A 14,508-nucleotide genomic window follows, 5' to 3' on the forward strand; every position below is an offset into this window, starting at 1 on the left:
AAGCAGCCAAGAGAGGAAACTTACCCAGGCTGAGCTGCCCTGTGCTGGGCACTGGCCATGGACACAATGCTCAATGAGGGCCATTATCTAGGAAGGGAAGGCTGTTTGTTCTGCTGCGGGTCAGTGCCAGAGCCCGGAGCCACCAGGCTTGCCACTCTGGCTGCCACACAGAAGAGCCTCCTTGCGCTCGGCAGACTCTGTGGTTATGCAATACCGGGCCAGGAGGTTAACTCTCCTCAGACAGGAGCCAAGCCTTGTTCCTTCCTGCCTGAGCATGTCCATCTGAAAATGCTCAAAATTGAGGGCCTCAGTGTTTGCAAAAAAAATGCTCTGGCCTCGAACCTGCTGGTTTATTCCAAAGGGCGCAGCGTGCCCATCCCTGCAGCTCCTGGCACCCTCCTATGAGGCCCTGGGCCCCAGCCATGGTGTCTGCCCATTGCTCCTTGGGTATCACACTCACAAGCCTCTCAGTCCTGCCTCCCACCCTGTGCTCTGCCATCCCCTCTGCCTGGAACATTCCTCCCGCCCCCTTCCTCTGTCAGTGTGCCTAGTCTAAGGCACCCCTTTCTTAAGCACAAGTCCCGCCTGACATCCTCAAAGCTTTCCCCCACAGCCACCAGTGACCAAGCTGAAGTAATGAGTTTTCAAGGCAAAAGAAATCTTGGAAATGATCTATCCGACTGCCCCATTTTCCAGATGAAAAAACTGAGGCTGAGACAGGTTGACTGGGCTGAGAGCAGAGTGAGTAATTGTATCAGTAGGCTCTCCTCTTAAACTGCTCTCTGACACCAGGATCCCATCCATCAGGGGGTCAGATCAGCTTTGCTGTTAATGTACCCAGAATCCAACCATCTCCCACCACCTGCACAGCCTCCAGCCTGGTGTGCAACACTACCCCCGCCCCCCGCTTCCCCCCTTAGGATGGCACAGCCTCCAGCTGGTCTCAGAGCTGTTTTGGCCTCCCACAGAGCGGTCTCCACACAGCCAGGGGGCCCTTTAAGAACACATGCAGAATCTATTCTGATGTCAGTGGTGCCGCAGGAGAAATCCAAGGAGGCGGGGCTCAGAGTTCTTATCTTCAGCTCCACCCCAGTCACACACATGCCTTCCTGAGACAGAGGCCCTTGGCAGGACTGTGCTCAGACCTCCAGTGGCTTCTCAATTGTCTGTGTACCCTCTGCCTGTCACTTCTCCAGCCTCCTAACTCCCCCCAGCCCTCCCGCTGGCATGATCCTACCTCTTACCCACACTTCCCCAGATAGCACAGTGCTTCACCCCAGGTCTGCTTAGATGCCACCTTCTCAATCAGGTCCTCCTGACTGTCATCTAGACACATACTATACATTTTACATAACAAAAGGTAACATCTTCATATGCCTTTCACTGATAATATAGACATATCTTTACTCTCTCCCAAAGTATACAGTAGGTGACAGGAGTGAGCAAAAGCAGCTTTACAGTTGTCATACAAATAAATACTACAATAAGTAATAAATAACGACGCAAGAATACACTCTGTGTTCCACAGACTCACAACTGCAGACCTACTTTTGCCCCACCCCGTATGTGTGTTGTTTTTTCTAATAGAATGCACCTCCAGGAGGCAGGGCTTCTTGCGCTTTGTCTCCAACGATGGTGCCTGGTGCCTGGGTTTAGGCTGACTTTAGGGACCCACCTCTTTGAGGACAAATGATGGTGACGAGAGTGGCACAGTGCGTGTGTGTGGAAGGGGACTTGTTCGGTAGCACATGCAGGACCAGTGGAAGGATGGGCTCTGAAGGCTCCAGGGAGGCCACTAGGAGGCTGCCCAGATCTGTATTTTTAGGGCCCTTATGGGGGAAACGGTCCAGCCCAGGCGGAGCTGCGCCACAATAGCAAATTCACAAAGGCGGCCACAGAGGCTCTCTGATGGGGCTCCCAGAACCGAGGCCTGGCTGGCCCCTCCCTGCACCTTGAGTCTGCAGGCCCTGGGATGTGCATATATTTAAAAGCTCTCAGTGGGTGACTGGTAGGCCCTGCTGGGCTTGGGGACCTCAGTCAAGTCCTCTGCACGGAACTTTAGCCCCAATAATGCATATCTGTTGAATGATGAAAGAGAGATGGGTGGGAAGGGGGAAGGAGCAAAAAGATAGTCACATGAGAGGAAGAGGAAGGTTCTGAGCAACCAAAGGATCCCAGGACGCCTGCCAACCAGCACAAGCACACCCAGAATGGCAGGGCTTGTCCTGGCAGGCGGGCGGGAGGATCCAGGTCTCTCTGGCTCTCCCACACCTGCAGCTGCGCTGGCGCTGGCGGGAGCACAGATCTCAATCAAACAGAAACGTGTGATTCTGTTTGTCATCGGGATTGACATTTTTCTTTATCCCGGGCACACTTTCTTTGAGGTTGGTTGGGTTTGTTCTAAAGAGGGGCCCGACTGAGTTCCCGGGTGACTGACTGTTCACATTTCTCTTTTCCTGTTCTGCTCCGGCCCATCCTGACTCTGCTCGTGTCTCTGCGCATCCTCTCTCTCACCTGAGCCCTTCCTTCCTCGTGCCTGCGCTCATTCCTCAGGCTTTGGTTCCTAATCCCCTTCTTGTCTCTCTCTGCATTTCTCACCTTGTCTTATTAGCAGCTTCCATAGCTGCATGCATCACCTGCCCAGCCCCGGGGCTCCCAGTCCTGCATCTCCAGCTGCCAGCATCTTGGCCCGGTGGTCCCACGGCCTCTCAAATTCAATACGCCTGGCATCAAACTCATCTTTTCTCCTCCTATGCCTCTGGTACCACTATTCTCCTCACCCCCAGGACAGCAACATCAGAACCACCTGGGAACCCTGCTCTTCTGCCCCCATATCACCCATTTGTCCATCCATGCCACCCATCTCCTCCTTTACACACTTATTGACCAAGCACCCTGGGTACCAGGCTGTGCTGGGCTCTGGGCCTCTTCCCTGGGCGGGACCCCCAGGACAACCCAGGCCCTGGGGCTGTGAGGAAGCCGGTTCCAAACCAGGCAGTTCCGCATCTGCGGGAAACCCACCTGTGGCCCCGGGCAAGTCTATCGCCTCGTCCTCCTCTGCTCTTTGAGAAGGTTATTCATCCCTGCCCCACCTCTGCCCAGCCTGGCTGTGCTGCCCATAGGGGATGTTAATCTGAAGCATGCGTATGCTCATCATCCTCAACCCTGCTGCAGCCTTCTTTATCCGTACGGACCATGGCTCTAGCCCGCAGCCCCCTAACCTCCAGGCAGAGACAGGGCCCCAGAATCTGCGTTTTAAAGAAACACCCTAGACAATTCTGTGTGTGTGTGTGTGTGTGTGTGTGTGTACCACACTTCGAGAAATTCTGGCTCACAGGATAAAGTCCAAATTCCCTCAATACTCCCCAGTCCCTGGTCAGACCTTAGCCTGCTTTCCACTCGTGGGTCCCTCAGGAGGGCCCTCAGCGCTCACCAGGCTGGTCTGTCCACTCACCGCCCTGAACCTCAGAACCAATTCTGCCCTCCAGTTAGTTCCCCAGCACAGAAGGCCTTCCTGACCTCCCTCCTCTCTCTGAAAGTTCCTTTCCCACCAAGCAAGATCCAATCCAAATGCCTTCTCCTTCCTCTACACAGGTCAGAAGCGCCACCTGTCATTGGTCCCCACCAGTCACATGCACCTCAGTGGTATCCACCTGAGTCCCTGCTGGCTCTCCTTCTAGCTTCCTAACTAGACTGAGAGCTCCCTGAGGGCCACCATCCCTCAGGCAGCTCTTGTGTTCAAGAACAAAGGCTTATGGAGCACCTACCCCAGGGGTACACAAAGGAGGAAGGCAGAATTCCTGCCTGGAGGGGCGCCCTCTCTAACGGCAAAGGCAGAGGGTGCTCCCATAACTGACCAGAGGAGAAACAAAGATATGGAACCACAGAATCCCAGAGCAAAGGTTCCTAAAGCCACGGGGGAGGGGCACATGGGAGGCTGAGAAGGAAAATCCTAGAAGAAGGAACAGCATGAGCGAAGAATGAAAGTGTGAGGAGTTCCACAGGAGCAGGGGGAGGAGGAGGAAGAGGGATGGAGACGGGAACGGCTGGATTGGGAACGCTGAGCTAAGGAGTTGGACTCATCCTGTAGGTCAGGGGTTGGCAATCCAGCCCGCTGCCTGTTTTTGTCCATAAAGTTTTACTGGAACACAGCCACGCCATTCTCTCCCACCCTGTCCGTGGCTGCTTTCATGTAACAACAGCAGAGGTGTGCGTCCAGCAATGCTTAAAATACTTACTTGCTGGCCATTGAGAGGAAAAGTTCTGCTGATCCCTATCATGGGCGATGGAAGTCAGATTTGTGTTTTATCTTCCTGTCACTCTGGGACAAGGTAGGGGTGGGCTGGAGCAGACAAGCCAGTGGGAAGGGAAGGTGGTAGGGAGGCAGGTATACTGTCCATGTGGGGTATGGCTATTAGTTGTTTATTAAGAGATGTATTAAGAGTTGTTGTGTGCCCTCGCTGGGCTAAGGAAGCCCTTTGCACATATTCCATCATTCAATCTGAGCCGCAACTGTAGGTACTGCTGTTATCCCCATCTTACAGGCGAGGAGGCACAGAGAGGTGAGGCAGCTTACCCAAGGTCACGCAGCTGGTATGCAGCCGAGCAGGGATGCAGACCCAGTGCCAAGCTCAAGGTCTTTGGGGTCAAGCATGTTTTGCTTGTTGGCGGATCCCTACCAGACTCCCTGAGAATTCACAGAACACAGTCGTCCACAGGAGAAAAATCTACCCCGAGTTGAGTCAGGCAGGAAGTGGGAGGCAGGCGTGTGGCTATTTTGGAAAAGCGACATGAGAAACCACGAAACTTCCTACCTGTCCCGTTTTGCTCCCATCTGTCCTGGGAAACAAGGCTGTCCCTCTCTTAGATAAAAAACGTGTCTCTCCCCACACAGCGGCTCTGCTGGTGGTGGTGGGAGCGAGTACTAAGCTTAGCATACGCTTGCTATTTTTAAAGGACTAGATAAACAAACAGGGCTATGTAAATAAGAAAAAAAAATGAGGTCATCCCTTTAAAATCTAAAAATGTGCTTCTTCTATGGGGGGAGCAGCAAAACCTCAGAGAGAACTGGTGCTTTTTTATCCCCAAGAGGCCTTCTCCAGCCCACAGCCTCTCCAGGCCAGCGGGCTCGCCCTTCCCTCCTTCACCCACCGAGGGCACGCAGGAGGCCTGGAGGAGGGACTCCTGGCTTTTATTCCTGGCTCTGTAGGCTTTGCCTCCATTGCCCAAAGCCATTGCCCAACCCAGTTACCACCTGCCCGGGGCCCTGCCGGGTTACACACAAGCGTTGCCCATGCTCATGTGCTCTCTTCCTGCCCCAAGCTGGCTTGGCATGCTGACCCAGCTGACCTCTGCCTTCCTTCTCCTCTCCCCTACCCCTTCCCCCACCTTGATCTGCTGAGTGGGCGCAGAGGCCCTTTGCATACTGATGAAAAGCTGGCTGCATGCTCATCCCACCCCACTTACTCCTCTTCCAATATTTTAAACTTCCCCCACGTCCTTCTGGACTCTTCTTCCAAGCAGACGGCTGGAACTCATTAGAGGAGCCTCAGAGAGCTGCGTTGACGTCATCAACAATGGTTAGGAGACACCTTGACGTTGGCAGAAGCTCATGAGGAGGCTTCTCCATGCTTCCCGCACCCCCTTCCCGGTCACCTCACTTCTCTCCTCCATCTTTGACCGCCTCCTCCCCACCTTCGGATCCGTGGCTCCTCCGTTATCCTTAAGCACAGCAACGAGAACCACCAAAATCTGCCAAAGGGGCAGTTTTCAAGTTGCGTTCTATGGACGCGTGTCAGGGGTCCCCTTCAAGTGTCCCATGAGATTTTATTCCAAAATACATTTGACTCCTAGTAAAGCCTCTAAGAAAAATGGACCTGCACCTGAAATCATGGTCCATGGCACAGGGTGCCCGCTGAGCGCAGCCGAGGGGTGCCGCTCAGCGTGGTGTGTGCTCCGGGCTAAGCCTGGGCAGATCTTGAACTCCAGTGTTGAAATACGTCTTCAGCTGGAAAGTTGGAGCTCTTTCCTGGGCTTCTTTCCGTTGTTGTTTAAATTCGGGACTCTACATGCTTCCACAAACCACACAAACAAGATCTCTCTAAGGCTCTCAGCAATATGCAAACGTATTACACGAATTATCACAAAAATGCAATAAATGACTGCGTGCTTCCTGTCTGAGTGTTGTAATAAGAAGGAATTCAAGCAGTTGTCTGAAACTGTCAGTGATGCAAACCAGAATTCCCTTCTCCTTCCCGAACGTCCACACAGCTGTGAACTGAAGACCGTCTTGGGCTGCAGGTGAGTCGTTAGAACCAGCTGCCATTCACCGCCTCTTGCTGATAGGACTTATCGAGTTTTCCCGGCCCTGTGCAACCCAGCCAGAACAAAGACGAAAAGGCGGTCCTGGATGTTACAGCTGCTATAGCATTTAGAACACAGGTCAGCAAACTTCCAGAAAGGGCCAAATAGTATTTCTGTCTTTGTGAGACAGTCTGTCCCAACCACTCCGCTCTGCTGAAGAGCAGCCAATATGTGAATGAGTGGCATGGCTGTGCTCCAATAACATTTAATTTACCATGATCGGGCTGTAGTTTGCCCACCCCCATCTGGACCCACGCTTCCAATGCGTTCATGCATCGGAGTCATTGTTCTATTGATGGATTGTGGTAATAAACAGGTGCTAAAATTTCTACTTTATAAATAAACGTGTATTAATAAACGACCACTTTAGCCCGTTTTGTGTCATTGGCATTCCATGCAGGATTGGACGTGTAAAAAATGGCTCCTAAGACTATAAAAGTTTGCAAACGACTAGCACGGAGCTTTGCTGCTGAGAAAATGCTTTCATGTCCGTTTTCAAATTAGGTTCGCCCTCTAGTCACTTTTTCGGAAATCACATTCATTCCGAAACGAGGTCCTTACTAGAGGAGGGGCTCTGAAGCCACATTTCAGATGGTGTCAAAGGGCCTCTCAGCACAGGGGGGTCCACGAGGCCACGGAAGGCTGGCACGCGGCAGGCTCCTGCCTGGCACACCTGCCTGGCACACCTGCCCGGCCTGAGCCTTCCACTCACTCAGACACCGTGGATTCCAGCCCCTTCCTGGTGGCCAGGGAAGCTGGGCCAGCAGTGGGCCATGCGTGCCGGGCACTCCAGAAGCACTGAGTCAGCATCCCATTAATCACAGATGCTTTCATTCCCTCGGGAGAGCACAGGAAGGGGTGGGGACCAGACTTCTTGCTGGAACTGACAGCTCACTTCCCTCTGAGCCAGTCCCATCCTCCACAGACTCTTCCCTGCAGCTGGCAGAGCCGTGTGGGGACAAAAGGACAGTTTGGGAGTGACGTGGGGAGGGCACATGCCAGGTCTGGGGAGGATCCCTCCTTGGCACTGCCCAGGACAGCTGCCCCATGCTCTGCCTGGTCACTCAGCGGTTTCTCAGGTACCCACTGCACCCCTAGCTGATAAGCCCAGCTCTGCCCTGAGACTGCCCATAGGGGAGACCCATGATCTAACTGTGATATGTGCAGAGGAAATAAATGCTAAATTGGGACCCCAGGAGAAGTCATCCCAGGATGCCGAGGAAGCAGGACCCATTCATTCCAGCTCTACTGATGCCTATGACATGTAGACATTCCTGTGGGGGTGGGGGGCATCCTTGAAGCTGGTTCGGCCCCTCAGGAAACATCTTGGTGGAGAAGAAGCGCTGGGTCTTTTGTAACTGGAGGCTCTGTTCCTTGTTAGCGGTGTGACTATCTATAAGTTACTGCACCTCCTCGTGCTTTTCCTTATTCCCACGAAAGGGGCAATGGGACCAGCCGCGCTGGGTTTTCTGCAGGACCTAGTCTTGTCTGTAAAATGTAGAGTGTCAGGGCCCACATGCTGTGCCAGGCCTTCTTTCACCCCGACTCTCAGGAACTCAGGCACTGGGATCCAAGGCCAGAGTCTGACAGACACCTCACAGCACTGCTCCTGGCAGGATGGGGTGGCAGCCCAGTGGCCTGTGAGTCAGAGGGACCGCTCATGTCTGGGGAGCCCGTGCTGTATGCCTGCATTGTTCTCACCTGTATTTCACAGCAGCCCTGTGAGGTAGGCACCACAACTTGCCTATTTTATAAGCGAGAAAGATGAGGCAGAGGGACTGAGCAGCGGCTGGGGCTGGGACTGGAGCTTGGGGAGACCCAGAGCCTTAATTATTAAGCACCACGTCATACAGCCCTCTCAAAATGAGGCTCAATGCCCGGGCCTTCCTCTGAGTCCAGGGGATGATCCTTCCCCTCCACTGGGAACCTTGCTCATGGCCTCATCCAGTGGGCAGAGGCCTGGGCCTGGCACCCGCAGTTCAGGCTACAGTGATGCCATCTCTGAGCGTTGCCTAAGCCTGCTCTCCTCTCCACGAGAAAACTTTCGCTTGGAGGGAAGGGGATATTGACCACGTTCTGGGCTGGGAAGCAACCCCTGCGGCTCAGAGCCATGCCCACAGGACTAGCATTCCAGAGACCCCGTAGGAGGCCCAGAGGCCAGATCTTGGCTGTATCAGGATCAAAACACAGGTCTCTGTACCCTCACCCCTCAGACAGTCTGATTCAAAGAGCATTGGTGGATCAGGAGTCAACTTTTTTTTTTAACCAGGCATTCTTCCCCCTCTCCCCGCTCCCCCAACACACACACACACACACACACACACACACACACACACTCCTCTATCTTTGGCAATTCTGATGCACCCACAGCCAGACAAAACATCCAAGACATATTTCCAACCCAGTGAGCTTCTGCAGCGCACACCTAACCGGAACTTCTAACCTGAACCCATAACACACCTGAAGAACAAAAAGGAAATCACACTCACACACACATCCCAATGCTGGGGTGCTTCTGAGGCCAGCTCAGTCAGTATCTTTGGAGCTGGGGCCCAGCTACTGGAACTTTAAGGAATTCTCCAGGTGATTCTAACATGCAGCCACGGCCCTGGACCTGACATCCTTTCAACTCTTAACAAAGGGGTGAGCCCTGAAGAGAGGGTACTCAGTCTTCAGCACCCACTGGGCTCCTCTGACCAGGGAGTGGGTGACATGGATGGGGATGGGGAGAGGCAAAGAGGCGGTGGAACTCTGGAGAGCAGGACACAATGGGGCTGGCGGGTGGGGAAGCTGTGCTCCCCCAGGAGAGGAGTGTTGCCAGGGACAGAATGGAAACTGAGGAATTGGGGACCCAGGACTACACTTGGGAGGACACAGCATGAGGCAGTGCAAGAGTGCCTGCACTCAAGGTCTCTACTCCTGGCCAAGGAAGTCCCCAGAACATCTGGCTATCATAGAGGCTGAAGGAAGGCAATAGCAACAACAAAAATAATACATTTCAAAGCGGATGAACCCTAGCAAGCTTATGCAAGAAAAACCCAATGGCTCCCCAGCGGGTGTTTTCAGCACCCGCCCGTTTCTTACCTGTGCTGCAGGCACCACTTTCGATGACCAAAACTGAAACGCCGTTCTCGTTGAAAACCAGCATTCATGTCCACTCCTGTGCCTCCCTCGCTCACGCTCTGCCCTTCCCTCTCCACGGGAGAGCTTGCCTGGACAGTGTTTCTTGTGGCTCCTCCATGAACTAGTTCGAGGCTGCCCGGTTTGTGTTTCGAATCCTGCAGGGGCGGTTGAAACACAGGGTCAAGGAGTTTGCTTGGTCAACGTCTTTAGATACAGAGCAATCTCTACCTGGTCCCAAGCTGCTTGTCTTGGTGCAGGGCTAGACCCCCGGTTCCCCAGGGAAGATGGTGTAGCCTGGCGGCCAGCTCCTCTTGACCTCCCTGAGCCACACCTCTTCACCGGTAGAGTAGGCAGGTTCAGGGCAGGAGCTGGACAGTTACTGGATGAATGGATGAATGAGTGAGCACCAGTTTTCAGTAATCAACTTGCCAGGTTGTTGTCAGACTGAATAAGAAATTGGAGAGAAACCTGGGTTGTCTCAGTGGAGTATGGGGTGGTGTGTCACATCCACATTGCTCACGCGGGACTGCACTCTGGTTTGCCTGCTGGAGGCAGAGTGTTGTGACGATGACAATGTGGCTTATGGGGCCAGAATACATGGGTTCAAGCCCTAGCCCTTCTATCCATTACCTCTGCGGTTCTGGGATATGGCATAGCTTTGCTGTGTCTGAAAAAGAGGGGCTAAGAATGGCAAGTACCTCCAAGGTTTAAATGATTCAGCCCCTATAGAGCAAGCATGACAAACTCAGAGGCTAACATGGGCCAAATAAAAGAGTCATGCGGCCCCCCAGCCTCGAGTTTGACATGCTTGCTGTAGAAGGCAAGGACCAAGCCTGGCCTGTGGACTGGCCCGTGTAATTGCTATGGATACTATCACTGCCCCAGAGTGGGCCGGCAATCTATTTCCGGAGTAGCCTGCATCCAGGCCACGGCATTGCCACCTTCCTTCTCCAGGGCACCACACTTCTCACTGGCACAGCCGCCAGATCGCTATGGACGGATGGGTAATCAAAGTTCTTTGCCGCCCGCCCCACACTTGCTGCTCTCACACCCAGCCAGCCGCGTCCCACCCACACGCCATAGCAGCAGCGGGCCACCATGGAGTGTGGCTGCACTTGCTCAGCGGCTCCTGTCACCGCCTCATCCTGCTGTCCAAGCTCTTCACACTCCCTGGTCTCCCACCCTCCCCAGATCCGACCTCACACTCTCCACTCAGTCTCAATTCTTACTAAAAATGTCTATGCTCGATCCCTCCTGGGAGAGAAACACCGACTTCTCAGAACATGCCACTCTATAAGCAGTCCGTCCACAATTCCCCACCTTCGAGGCTTTGATAAAATGCTACTCCCTCCCCCCACGGCCATGTCTATAACCACCCAGTCAGTCAGATCCTGCCCTTCCTCCCTCAAGACACACTCAGCTCCCCCAAACTGGACACAGGTCCCGCCTCCCCGGAGCACCCAGAACACAGCTGCTGTGCATTTCGAGATCAAGGACAGTGGCCCCAGGAGTCTGGCACCCCGTGTGGATGCACACAGCTTGGTGGGGTCAGTCTGACTCACCCCCCACCCCTAGAACCTGGTATGAGGCCTCAAACACATTCAGGGTAGAGCACTTCTCTCTAGAAACTAATTCGGTTATTCATGTAACAGCTTATTTGGGTCAGGCCTGGCGACAGCTGCTGAGAAGACAAGACAGCAAAGATTCTGCTTTCAAGGGGATCACATTAGGGGTCAGGGGTCACGAGGTGCATGCCAGTGTCCCTGGCTCTAAGCTACCCCATGGCAAAGACAGAAAGAAAAGAGTAGTCCATTAAGATGGCGCCTGAGCATGTGACAGAAAGAGAAGAGGCTATTTCAACCGAAGGGAGCCGTGTAAAGAGACAGGAGACCCCCAAACTGGCCAAATGTGTAAGAACTGCCTGCTGTCCACCGGCAGGAGGTAAGGGGCAGTGATAGCTCACAAGGGGCGAGTTGGGCCAGGGAAGAACTTGATATATGAGATAGCCTGGACTTGATCTTATACTGCAGTGAGGTCACTGAATTGTTTTGGTCAGTGAGGTAATGCAGACAGACCAGGGGCGTGGCTCACGGAGAAGATGGGATGAGGTGGAGGGAGGGAGCTACCGCTCTCCCATCCACCAGGGAGGCCACGATCACCTGAATGCCACGCCTGGCCTCCCATGGCCGGTGGGAGAGGTTGTAGACATGCCTGTATCCCCACCACCCTGAACAGTTACACACATCCGAGGCTCCACCCGGGAAACTGAGCCCGTTTGTTTACTTTTCCTCCAAACCCTGCTGAAATAGACAGAAATGTAGAATAAGAACAGACCCATCGTAACGCCAGCTGGTCAGCAAGCCTGAGGAAAAGCAGACGGGTGGCAGTGACAGAAAATCTAATCAGAGCTGAGCCAGCCTCGCCCAACAAGGGCAGGGCAAGGCCCAGCTGCAAGTACCCAGGAGGCTCCCTCAGAGGCAGCAGGAGCCAGGGCAGGGCAGGCTGATGGAACCCCTGAAATCCAAGGATAATGAGTGAATCCTTCAAGTTTCCAAAGAAACTAAAGTGGGGTGGGGAGGGAGAACAGTCATCACCTGACCTCACACTGCCTTCATTAGCATGCCTTTCCTCTTCCAGGAGACTAGCCCCAGCAAAGGGCTTGATTGTAGGTTACAGAAACCTTCTGAAGACCCATCAGCTCTTCAATCAGTAGTTTGTGCCCTGCCTCAGCTACGTGGCTCAGCTGGTTGGAGCATGGTCCTGCACACCAGAGGTTGTGGGTTCGATTACAAGTCAGGGCACCTACCGAGGTTATGAGTTTAATCCCCGTTCAGGGTTTGTACAGGAGGCAACCAATCAGTGTTTCTCACATTGATGTCTCTCTCTTTTCCCTCCTCTCTCTCCAAGAATCAATAAACATATCCTCCAGTGAGGATTTTTTAAAAGCGTGAATTGATTGAATTCCTTTGCTTTGCCTCAAAAATTCCTCCTCCTTTTTTCTAATGCTTCCACGTACCCCATTTTAGGGACTTCCAATCAGCAAATCCCCACCTCACCCTGTTCCTCCAGACATAAGGCTCCGGCTCCATGGAGAGCAATGAACTTAGCTTCATCTCTGACAGTCTCTACAGAAACTTTGAGAATCAAATTGACATTGGACTTGACATCGTATCACCTACTGCTAGAGGGCAACAGAGCAAAGACTACAGAGCTCTGAGGAAAGAGTTAAACCCCGAGATCCGTTACTCAGCCAAGTCTCAAAGCCAAAGAGAGAAGAACTAAAAATAGTATGCCACCCACTTATCTGAACAAGATTACTCAAGGAATTACTCCAACCAAATAAAAGCTGTATCAGAATAAGTCATTCAAGAAAAGGCAAGACAGGATACACAGGAAGCAATGATGAACAATAAAAGCAGAAACATGTACAGTCAGATCTAAACAAATGTTGATAGTGGTCTCATCTTGTTGGGAAATAGACACCATTTAATTCTTAACAGTAATAGAAATGCATGGGCTTTTATTTTTCATTTAAGAGTAACCATTTCTAGAAGAAAAGTAAGTTACAGGCCTTTTCAACTACTGTGTGTGCGGGAGGAAGGGGAGAAACAAAGAAAATTCAAGTAATTCAGCAAGAGTTAGGAAAGGGAAAACTAGACAGGAATGAAGAGAGTATCATTAAAAAAAGAAGAAGAAGACATGAAATAAGATAAAGAAAGTCCACATACATGAATAAACCCAAGAATGTGAATAAATTAAATCACTCTACACCCCCAGCCACATGCTGTTTGGAAGTGACGCAGTTAAAGCAAATTGACACAAGAAGATTCAAAGCAAAGACATGGCAAAGTGCAGAATTGGCAAAATGGTGACAATAAGAAGGCAGGAAAGTCAATACCAGCCAAAATGCAAAAATGTCAGATAAAATAAAAGGGGGCATTTGACATTGCTAGGTCTATTTTTTCCAGGAAGATACAAATATCATGAACCTTTACTTTCACCCTGGACAACAGACCCATAAAAACATATGAAAAAAATACCCTCTCAAAACAAGAAGATGGCAAAACAACAGTGCAGGCCGACCATATTACTCAAGATTTGATGGGACAAGTAACCTCCAGTGAGAACTGTGGAGGAATTTAAGGTAATTAGGAAGCCTAACTTCATATGCACTCAAGAACAGAGAAAACACCCTTTTCTCAAACGTCCTTGTACTGGATGCCAAGAAAATCTCAAATTCCTATACATACACCACAGTCTCAGTTCTCAGTGCAGTAGAATTAGGAACGACCAAGTAGTAAAAATTTTTTAAAAAGTAACCTGTGTCCATGACAACTTAAAAATGTTTTTCCAAGTAACCCTTGCATCAAATAGGACAGCAAGACTGAGATTGTAGATTATGTGTAAATGCCCAACAGTAAGAACCCTACTTTTAAAAATCTGTGGAATACAACCAAAGCTTCATTTAAAGGAGGGGGAAAAAAAACAACACCTTAAATGCTTTTATGATAAAATACGGTGGAAACTCAGTGAATTAAGCATCTAAACCGAGAAGTTGAAAACGAATAAATTAAACAAAAATGACCTAGAAGGAAGAAATGAATAAAGTTGAAAACAAAAACACACGATAATGAGGAAAGTCTGGCAGCTGCACTAATAGAAATATTAAGCTGCAAACTAGTTCTCTGTGACCAACACAATGAACAAACCTCTGGCTAATCTGATTAGCAGCAGAGTGCAAAATCACAAATAACCATTAACAAAGGTAATGGAAACATGCCTATGAACATTTTTTTTTAATTTAAGAGAATTTGATACATACCCGATATCAAAGAATTTGAAATGTGATGATTTTCTAGAAAATTGTAAATCGTAAAAACTGAAGAAGAGGGAAAAAACCTAAATAGACCCATAATGATAGAAGACACAAAAGGGCTGCCAAAGAAGAAATTCCAAATTACCAAAGAAAGAATGGATTATTTCAATAGGAGAGCTGTGACCAGTCTCTGTCTATTCATTCAA

The 14,508-nt window shown here is 51.2% G+C and overlaps 1 protein-coding gene across 3 annotated transcripts in view; it reads right to left on the reverse strand.

Annotated features, from left to right (window-relative positions):
• The window catches only part of HIVEP3 (HIVEP zinc finger 3), a 98,879-nt gene that overhangs the window by 59,164 nt on the left and 25,207 nt on the right, over window positions 1-14,508 (reverse strand). For 2 of the 3 annotated variants that reach the window (XM_084874457.1, XM_084874455.1), the window contains exon 2: window positions 9,448-9,641. The gene's annotated coding sequence lies outside the window, so the exon portion shown is untranslated. Of the gene's footprint in view, window positions 1-9,447; window positions 9,642-9,817; window positions 9,931-14,508 lie in introns of all 3 variants that reach the window. The other variant, XM_084874456.1, reaches the window with a different exon arrangement.

This window comes from Pipistrellus hanaki (assembly GCF_964339955.1).
Source record: "Pipistrellus hanaki genome assembly, chromosome: 2".
Taxonomy (NCBI): Eukaryota; Metazoa; Chordata; class Mammalia; order Chiroptera; family Vespertilionidae; genus Pipistrellus; species Pipistrellus hanaki.